Genomic DNA, 11,025 nt, shown 5'->3' on the forward strand with positions numbered 1-11,025 from the left:
TCAATAGACCTATAGGGTAACTAATGGTTTGCTATAAAGCTTTTTATATAATACAACAGTGTTTTTTAAAGCTTTGTGTCATCTCTTTTAAAAACTATGTTCTTTATTCTCCTTAATCTGTTAATCAATTAAGTTATATTTATACATTTTTTTAAGTTAAAGCATCCTTTCAAATGAGATAACTCCAATTGGTCCTGAAATATTATCTTTTTAATATTTTTAAATATATCTTAATACCTTTTTAAACTTGGTTTGCTAATATTTTATTTATTATTTTATAACTACATGTATGAGAGTGATTACACTATAATTTTCTTTGTGTTTTCTCAATTCTTTTCTCTTTTTGCTCTTTTCTTCTCTTCTTCTCTTTTCTCATTTCTGGTTTGTAATCACATATATCAGGCTCATAGAATATGTTGGAAAGTGTTCTTCTTTCCACCTAATTTATAAAAAAATTAGAAAAAGTTTGGAATTACTTGGTAAATACTTCCTGTCCCCAGTGAAAGACCTCAGATTGTGTGTGTGTGTGTGTGTGTGTGTCTGTGTGTTTTTATCTATAGCTTCAATTTCATATGTAATTATAGGACTATAGATTTTCTATTTCTTCTTGAGTCAGTTCTATAAATTATATTTTCCTAAGAATTAATCCATTTCAACTAAATGTTCAAATTTGCCGATGGAAAATTGTTTATAATATTCTCTTTCTATATTTTTAATCTCTTTTTACCTATGCTTATGTTTCCCTTTTTATTCTTAATATTATTTATATGATATTTCTCCCTCATTTTCTTAAACTTGTCTAAGGTTTGTAAATTTTTACTCTTTTTATAACATCAACATTTTTCATTCTTTTCAATTGTATTTTTATATCTTTCATTAATTTCTACTTTTCTATTTATTTTTTCACCTTGTAATTTATTTAATATTATTCTGTTCTGATTCTCTTATTTGATATTTCTTTTGGCAACTGCTCATGGTATCTTCTTTCTTTGTGAATTGTTAGTATGTTTATACATTTTGAGTGTGTTTATTTTGAGTTCATATTTATTGTGACTTTCTTTGAGGTTTGAGTATAAGGAGCATTTCTTCAGGGCAGATATTTTATTTACTTCTGTTAAGCATCTGAGGTGCTACATTAAATTAAAAAACTTGAGGCTTTTGGCTTTGTATACCACATGACTAATGTAAAGCTAGACTCCACATCCAATTTCACACCAGTTAGTAGATACAAGTTCAAAGGAGAGCCTTTTGGTTTCTTGATCAAGAACCTTAGTAGAAACCAATACTTTTTCTTGTCTGCCTCAAAGGGCATTTTTTTGGATTTGTTTTATGTTTTATATGAGTTCTTCCCTTCCATGAGGGTGCAGCCCTTCCTTAGTTATTTTTAATTCCTAGTGATGCTAGTCAGGTCTCGGCCTGTCCAGGTGCTTTGAAGCTTTAGGCCCTTAGTCTCTGTGCGTGCCCCCAGGCCACATAGAAGTCTCACTGCTGACTTCACTCCCTGGGCAATAGCTCTTGCTGTGTGCCTAGTTTCAGACTTTTACTCTTGTTTCTTACACATCAGCCATCAGAGTATTTTAAAAATATTTTACTTAGCATTATTTGAGCAATTTTGAGAGATCTAGTCTGTCATTTTGCTAGAAAAAGAAGTTGCAGTTGTATGTTTTATTTCCCAAGGTCTCTTTCTTGCTGAGTCCTCTTTTATTTTTTCCAGAAAGCTTATTCTTCGTTTTTCATCACACTGTATTTTTACATTTTTCTGAAAATAGTCATTTTAATTTCGTGTTTACTTTTTGTTTTGTCCTCTAATCTTTCATTCCCTTCTCGTGGGTAAGTTATTTTGTTGTACACCTGAGTCTTTTCTCTTTCATGTAGCTGGTTTTCTCAGATGTCTGATGATTTTTAGTTTTCTTTTTATACTTATTAATGCAGGGCTAGATTAGTCAATATAGGTGGCTTGTATAAGCCTGCTCTTTTGGTATATAAATATCTTTCTTCATACTATTTTTCTGTGTAAGAGGGAAGGAAATTTGCTTTGTTCTTGGGCAAGTATGTGAAGAAGGCTTCACTTTGTGATATAACTTTGTAATATGGAACAAAGTCATTTACATCCGTAGGTGTTATTTGCTCTCAAATGCCATTGCCTACCCCAGGAACTCCTCACATTACATTTTGTTTGCTTTGAGAGTTGTTGGTGGAAGCTGCTTATATAGTTATTTCACATTCAGTTTTTAAAATTAATTACCATGATATTTGCCCCATTTCCTATTGCTGATCCCCCATGTCTGTCAATTTCAAGCTTGGAGTCTCTTCATGGTATTGTCAGGAAGAGCAGCCCACACATCTGTTGAAGGCTTCTGCTGTGTGTTTCCTGCATTGGAGCTTCTTCTAGTCTACTTCATGCTTTCTGCCTTCCAGAAACATGTCAACATTTCCATCTTCCAATAACCCTTATTCCATTCTCACACCGTTATGATTTTGTTCCCTGTTTTGTTCTTGTTCCCTGTCATGTCTGTGAGATTTGGGGAGAGAAGGGTGGGATCAATGCAGAGACTCAGTGCACCACTATGGATTGATTTCTTGATGACCTAGTTAATATAATTTAGCATTTTCTTCTCTCAGCAGCAGTCACCTTAAGGATATAATTTTTTTTAAAAAGTAGATTTAATGAGTTTTAAAAGCAATGTAAAACCAAACTTCGAGGATGCTACAGAAGATTAATTACTTAGAATGGTAAAAGTGTGTAGTTTCTTCCTGAAAGAACAAAAGATCACAATAAAATTTATCAGATATAATACATAATTAATCAGAATGAAAAGATCCATTGCTAGGTTAGTCTTATCTACTGATCACCTTGTTGTGCTGTTCCCTGAAAATGGTTAAAACAAGTTGGCCTCTTTTGAGATGTGGAGTAAATGAGTTAACGTGATTGTCATCTTTGTTTTCCGTAATGGGATTTGGATTTGACATATATGTCTTAGGTTTTTTTTTTTTCCATAAAATAATATCAAATTTTCCTTAACAGTTAGCACTTTACTTGGGAAGTCACACAGAATAATTAGGCCTAGATTTAAATCCCAGCTCTGCCACCCATAAGAATGCATAAACTTTTAAAATCTCAGTTTGCTCATTTTTAAAACACAATAGCTGAATTCTGTCTTTCTTGGGGATTAGTTTCTAAAATACAAATAGTAAAGATCACATATAACCAATATTATCCTTAAAAATGTTTTAAATGCCTATTATAAATAAGCTTAATAAAGCCAACAGAACAATTTTCCCTCTATCAGAATGGATCACTGTTTCTTCATTTGAACTACAGATAAATAAGTTGGTTTATGTTTACAGATGACATTTTATAAATATATACTTCAAAGGAGTATCTTTAACATGTCATATTTTAATGTTACGAGATGAACAAAGGAACTGGGACTGAACAAGGGAAAAGTATATAAATGTCTGCAAAATTGTGTTCCCTTTGAAACACATGTTCACTGAGTAGAATAATGGCTCATTTTTACATCTGTGTTTCCTTTCTTCTCTCACTTGAATTTTTTTTAAAAAAAACTGTGCCTAGTTTATTGTGTTGCTAGGATTAAATAAGATATGATTTGTTTAGAAGTTTTAGGTGCTAAGTGCTTAATAAATGTTGATTTTTCTTATTGGCATCACTATTATTTTTAATTGTTCCCTGAAAAAGAATATCAAAAGAAATTTACTGATTATACAATTATATTAATTTACAAAAATATATTTCAGTATTTCACCTATGAACTTGCATTATCTAAGGCCTTTCTCCTAGATATAAACATTCTAATTTTCATTTTATAGATAAGGAATGTTATATTTACAGGTAATGAAGGAATGCCAGTTATCCATATTGCTACACACAGATTGAATCCGCATTCTTGAATTGTACTATTACTAGTGACTAAAAATAGCTACATGTTTGATCTACCTACTTAAGAGGTCAGCATACCATTGTGATTAAGCGCAGCCAGATTGCCTGCATTTAAATCCTGGCTCTCCTGCTTACTAGTACGATAATGTTATGCAACTTGCTTAGCCTTCTGCTTCCATTCCTTATTTGTAAAATTGCAATAATGATAATAATAGTATTTACTTCATAGGATTATTTTGAGGATTATACATGTATAAAGGACAGAACCCAGTTGCTATTTTTATTCTGACACCATGCAAATAACTCCCATTATCTCATTTAATTCTCACACAATCCTATGAGGCAGGCAGTAATTCCCCATTTTTTAGATGAGAGAAATGATGTTTGCAAGAGATTATACATGTGGTACAAGGCCACAGATTAGAACATAGTGGAGATGGAATTTTAACCTTGGACTGCCCGGATCACAGTCAACTACACTGAGGACGTATCTGAGTGTTTCTTCCACTAAAATATAGTGTCACATTAAACGAATTAATAAATTAGTGTTGTTCAGTGATGTGAAGAATAGAAGATGGTCTCATAGATGGGGAAAGTTAACATTTCTAAGTCTCCATTTAAATCAGAGAAAAGAAATATTTATGTTTTAATATGAGATTGCTAACTAAAATATAAAGGGGATTTGTTCATGTACAGATTTGTTTACACTGGAATGGGCTGTTGAGGAAAATGTATACTCGTTCTAGAGGGATTGGTGGGGATTCAATTTTATTTGGATTACTTTAATAGTAACACTATGGGGTGGTAAAAAGTAGGGTCTTTTTTTCTAGAAAGACTTGGGTTCAAATTATGATGCTGTCACTTAAAAGCTCTCTGTCTTACTCTGATCCTCAGTTCCTCATCTAGAAATGATGCATGATTTCATCCTATCTCATTGACGTGAGTGAAAGAATTAAATCTTTCAGAAATGTGTCTGGTAATAGAACATGTACTTGAGAAAATACTAACTTATTATAAAGAAAGAGAGGGAGGGTGATAGAAGGAGAGAAAGGAGACAGCGAGAGCTAGAGCAAGAGAGGTAGAGAAAGAGAGAGAATTCTGTCTTTTCTAATTCTACAGTACTATGACATGGTTTCGAGAAAACTCCAGGTTTGTGTTAAGTGGGTTAGCTAAATACATATTCTAGACATGAAAAATCTAAGATTATAAAAAATTCAGAAGTTTTTAATCTGAATTCTCATTAAATATCTGTGTTTCTATTGTTTAATCAAGCATGTACACACATAAGTGTGCGTAAATGCACACACACACATACCACAAAACAGAACAAACCAAAACTCCTTAGACTGTAAAACCAAGCCAACTCTGTCAACCATTATTACCACTAAGGTGGTATGGCTTCGGATGCACCCAGCCTAAGATGCCTCATAATAGTGATTAAGATCAAGGGCTCTGGAGTCAGACAATTCAGTCCTGGTTCTGCCTTCACCTCACTTACTGAGTGTCCTTGATCATTACTTACCCTTTCTGTGCCTGAGTTCCCTCCTGGATAAATTAGGGATAACAACAGAATGTAACCCATAGGGTTATTCTGACCTTTAAATATATTATACATCTTAAGTGTTTGGTCTAATCTTGATACTTAGTAATTATTTAATAAATATATTAGCAATAGCTATTATAAAGTAGTGAAAACAGATGCCTCAATTTATCTTGCAAAGTTGTTCTGAGGTTCGAATTAAACAAATGTATATTTAGACCATTTTGATAAATGAGGATTAAGTAAAATGAGATATTATCATTTTAATATTGCTTTGGATATAACACCTGTTCTCAGAGTTGGAAGCCTTTCTTACTTTCCCTTTATCTGATATTTTCATTCCTAGGAAAATATCTCAAGCATATGGTCACATGGCTTCTGCTTAGCTGCTTCCAGTGTCAAGAATTTTTCTTTTATAGCAACCCACACCATTATAGAAAATATTAGAAAGTGTTTCTTCATATTGCATTAATACATGCTTCATCATTTGCACTAATTATTCTTATCTCTATCCTTGCAGCCATATGAAAAATAGCAGTCAATGTATGTTCTGGGCTCTATTGATGTATACCCAACCATACCAAAACGTAGCAGTGCAAAACAGGCATTCTAGTTTGCAGTTTTGTGGGTGAAGAATTCAAGGAATGTTCTTTGGGCACATCTTTTGTTCCTTGTGGCATCTACAGATGATGTCAGAGTTGTCCATATGGTGGATGGGCTGGTCTGGAAGGCGTGAGATGGCATCACTCACGTGTCATGTGCGTTAGCCAGGATGAACTGAACTGTGAACCTCAGTGTGTGTATGTAGCCTCTCCAGCATCTTGGCCTCAGGGCATAGTTGGACTTCTCATAACTGGCTTTGCTTAGAGCAAACCTCCCATCAGCATGAAGGTGCGTGGCCTTTTCTAACCTACTCTTAGAAGCCACTTAACATTTCAGTGTATTCTATAGGTTAAAGTAGTCACAAGCCTACTCCAATTAAGAGGAAGGGAACATAAACTCTGCCTCTCAACGAGAGGAGCATCAAAAAGCGTGTGTGTGTGTTTGTGTGTGTGTTTGTAGGGGAGACTGTTTTAGTACCACCACACTTTATCTCTCAGCAGGCCTCTGGCTGAGAAACCTTAGCTCCTAGACATAGCAGAAAAGGCTCTACATATGGCAAGGAGGTTTATAGAACTCTTTGTTTAGAATGATGTCTAAGTCACAACCTGAAGGGCTAGAGGTGGCTGCACATCTCCTGGTCCTGTCTGGATGAATCATCCCTTGTCATGGGGGACCCTGGACAGATGCAGCCATAATTCTCATCTATTTGAAAAATGAAATCTCCAGGGCAACAGTGCTCTGCAGATAACATTCAAAAACATGATTGGAAACTACACAATCTTAAGATTACTTATAACAACAAACTAAAGCAGAAAGCATAGAGACATAGACTCATTTTTTTTTGAATCCTAATTAACAAATCATAGAGACTTATAAAATTTTCACTGGTCATGTGGCTGACCATTTCATGACAGCAGGGCAGCCTGGTGTGGAGAGTTGGCTAGATTTTTGTTGATGATATCCAAAATTCAGGAATCCTAAAAATCAAAGCTAGAAATATTTATGTCCTAAAATATGAGAGTATTCTTTATTGTTATCACATAACAAAAATGACCAATAATTGTGACACAAGCTCCCCGTTTCTCCCTGGGTCTCTATCAACATAGTCCAATTGCCTGATAGATGGGCATCTTATATTGTTGGTTTGGAGCTGGACTCTGAAAAAAAACTAAGTTGGCTTCAATCACAAGGTGTTATTTTAATATAAGTTATGAAGGGAGTTAAGTATAAGCTTTATAATATTTAATACACATTCTGCCCATTCTTAGGTGGCAAGAGATTGTGTATAAAAGAAATTTTATAACAAAATAGAAAATATATCAATATAAAGAACTGACAACATCATAAATTAGAAATAAAAAATAATGAATGAAGAGAGAGAAGAAAAAAACATGAATGGCTGCTGTATGCCTGTAAAACCATGTGTAAACTCTTTTACTTGGTGTTCAAATTACCTTAAAAATTTGTCCCTTCCTCCCCAAGCTATTTTTCTCTTCCTATGTTATGAGAAAATTTTTTTCCAGCCAAAATTGCTGATTAGCTAGCCACAAAAGTGGTTCACACTTACCATTTCTGCCTACATTACTTTCTCCATCTATTCCATCTCGAATCTTAAGGCCCCATGCCAATGCCATCTCTTCAACAAATTCTAAGTGATCCTCCTGCTTCAGAGCACCTAAGACATCTACTTTTAATATGATACCTTATTTTTGTTGTTGTTTTATAGGGATCTTCCTCTGGCAAGGGCAGTTTCTATTCTGTTCTTCCCTATGGCCACCATGCAGGTATTGGAGCCCATGCTGACAAATCTTCAGAGTTTTTTAGAAAAGCTGCAGGTGAGACTTTTTATGTGAGTCTCTTTATTATGAAATGATGTTTTAATTTAAATAAAAATCACCACTATATAAGTTAAAATAAATCTGCAGCAAGATAGGATTCATGGGCTTCCACTTTAAGACCTTCGTCTAGATCATATTTGTAAAAAGAAGGAAGAAAAAAATTGAATGGAAATTTTTCCCCTTCCATTCCAAGGCTGCACATTCAATATCTGCGTGCACTTCTGTTTTCACACGTGTATAAGCCAACTTTCCCACCCATGGGTTGGAGAAGAGGTTTCTTAACATTTATCAGCTCTTCTAACCACATGGATCTCCGTGGGCCACGTGAAAGTGAGTCTCCGTGGGATCTGTGCAAGTCATGTGTTTTATATGGAAGATAAACATCTGTCTAGTTGGAGATAGAGCACACACACTTCTTTTATGCCCCTCATTAACTTTCTGAGGCAGGGTTGATTGTTTTGGAATCTTTGGGTTAATGTGAATATCATACATGATGATTTCATTCATACACAGTATAATATAATATGCCCACGTAGAGACTATCATATTGTGCTTTTCAATCCCTCCACAAACATTTAATCTGCATTTGTGATGTGTATGGCTCTATGTTTGGCAGTCTAGGCAGGAAACACTTAAGAAGGAGAGAAGACTTGAATTAATTGAACACCTAGTATGTGCCAAGACCTTTACTCTCTTCGACTCATTTCATACATAGAAAACAATTTCAGAATCCTGTATGTCTGCAGTAGCTTACAAATAGACATGTGAAGAAAAATAGCTGACAATACATCAATGCATATTGAATGTTATATACCAGGGGTGGAATAAATAGCACAAACAACAAGCTTGCAGCAAGGGGACTTACCTTAGGCAGGAGTGACCATGGAAGACTTCATGGCAGAGTAAAGCTTTGGAACTGACTTGGATGAAGAAATGGAAATAACTCTGCAGTTAACAGTGCAATGGTTCTAAGAAGTTAAAAGAGAAAATCTCTTTTTCCCTAAAAGGTATCTTTATCAAATGATCGTATAGGTGAAAATAAATTTCCAGACCATCTAATAGCACCTAATATAGAAAAATTCACATTCTTGAGTTAACTTTGTTATGTATAAGCATATATATGTGTATATGTAACGTACATGCATATATACATTTCTAGATAATCTGTTTCTTTAATTCTTCCCTTTAATAAAGGTAATAGAGTAAAAAGTACAAGATAAAAATAATATATAATATCTTCGTATTATATAAATCTCTTCTTGTTTAGCAATTACTTGAAACTCTTTTAGAAATTCAGAAGGATCAAATGTATCAAGATAGAGAATATCCACATTGTCTATTTAGTTTTGTTTTAGACTTTTTCTAGAAATGTTTGTGCAAAAAGCCAACTATCTTAAAAGCAATTTTGATAACAGAATAAAACATAAAGCTTATGATCCTACATTTAACGGGAGTGTCATAAAAATCTTAAACTTGACAACATCTGACAGCTAAGAACTGGTGACTTGCTATTAGGGTTTCAGATGAAGAAAGATAGAAAGCAATGTTTTGGGAACTTCTCATTTTGTGGTGTTATAAAGAATGGGCCATTTACAAGAGGAACGAATGAAAGAAACTAGTTAGAAGCACATTATAAAGTCATATGTTAATAAAATAATTTTACGTTAACCAAAGAAACTATTATTTAATAAAGAATTCTATATGCTAGGACCAGTGCTAGACGAGGATAGCAGTCAGCTTCCCAGATAACCACCAATGATCTTTACCAGCTGCTATTTATGCCCTTAGGTAGTTCCGTCCTACAGGAATAACATCTGACCCCTGTGATCTAAAGTACCATGGAAGTGATGATACGAGACTTTTGGTGCTAGGTCGTAAATGGAATTGCAGTTTCCTCCTAATATCATAAAAGACACGGCAGCATCCACATTAGTCTCTGGGATCATCCAGTCAGGGGGAAGCTGTCCATCATGTCATGAAGACTCTGAGTAGCCCAAGGTAGACACTCACGTAGAAAAGAATTGAGGCCTCCTACTAAAAGCCAGCACTCCCTTGCCAGCCATGTGTGCGAGAGCCATATTGGAACTAGATCCTCCAGTTTACTATCCTCCATTTGAAACCTAGAGAAGATTTCAGATGACTTCAGCCCCAGCTGACATCGTGACTGCTTTGGATGCCCTGAGTCAGCACTGCCTGGCTAAGCTGCTCCTGAATTCCTAACTCCTCCTTTCAGAACTTTGCATGAGTCCCTAAAGCACTTGCAGAGCAGAGCCACATAAACCTCAGGTAGGGAGCATGAGAAGGAGGATGGCAGAGCTACTGAAATCCTTTCTTCCTTCACAGTCTTTCCCAGAAATATCTCTGGAATCATGTGTGCCGTGGAGGGAGGCTTTGTCCCCTTCCTCTGCTCTGTGTAACTCATTATAGAACCTAACAGTGCAGGATGTGGTACAATAGGAAAGATTATTTCCAGGGAGTGCCAGTAATGATACTGAGAAAGAAAATAGTTAAACAGGACAAAAGAAATAGCTCAAACAGATCAATTGGTCAGAGAGCTGATGTGCATATAAAAGAATTCCCATCTGGAAACCAGAGGGTTGAAGTTCTGAAGAAAACTTCAGGGCCCCAGCCAGACACTGTCTGTCATGCAAAAGGCCTCGGTGATGGAAGGAACAGGAAATGTCATCAAAAACTAATGAGACTGTCAAGTTTCAGCTAGAATTAGATAAAAGCCTGCTTCACTTGCAGGGGACAGTGCTAGTTAGAAGATGAGGAGCCAGAACAGAGCTTGAAGAATTGGATGTTTAAGATAGATTTTAAAATCATCTCTTATTCACCTACGCCCTCTATACTACATTTAAGGACAATAACTTCAAAGTATCTGGCAACCCAGAATAGTTGGCATTTCTCTTTGGAGAATGACTGTTTAAAAAAGGGCACACGGTACCTCCAGTTTCAAGGGGGAAAGTTTACTTGAATCACTTACAACTTGAGAAGTTAGTGCTTTTATAGGGCCCAATTGTGGAAGATAATTTTAAAGAGAAACAAATCAAAATATGTGTGTGTGTAATTTTGACATGAATATCAACTTTGCTTTCTAACGATGCTTGAAAATGTTGTAGTCAAACGGTCAGATACAACTT

General features: G+C 35.1%; 1 pseudogene; it reads right to left on the reverse strand.

Moving 5' to 3' along the window:
- LOC138384913 (spermine synthase pseudogene) overlaps positions 1-7,678 on the reverse strand; it is a 49,282-nt pseudogene extending 41,604 nt beyond the window's left edge.
- Between the last annotated feature and the right edge of the window lie 3,347 nt (positions 7,679-11,025).

Source organism: Eulemur rufifrons, chromosome 6 (genome assembly GCF_041146395.1).
Source record: "Eulemur rufifrons isolate Redbay chromosome 6, OSU_ERuf_1, whole genome shotgun sequence".
NCBI classification, from domain to species: Eukaryota; Metazoa; Chordata; class Mammalia; order Primates; family Lemuridae; genus Eulemur; species Eulemur rufifrons.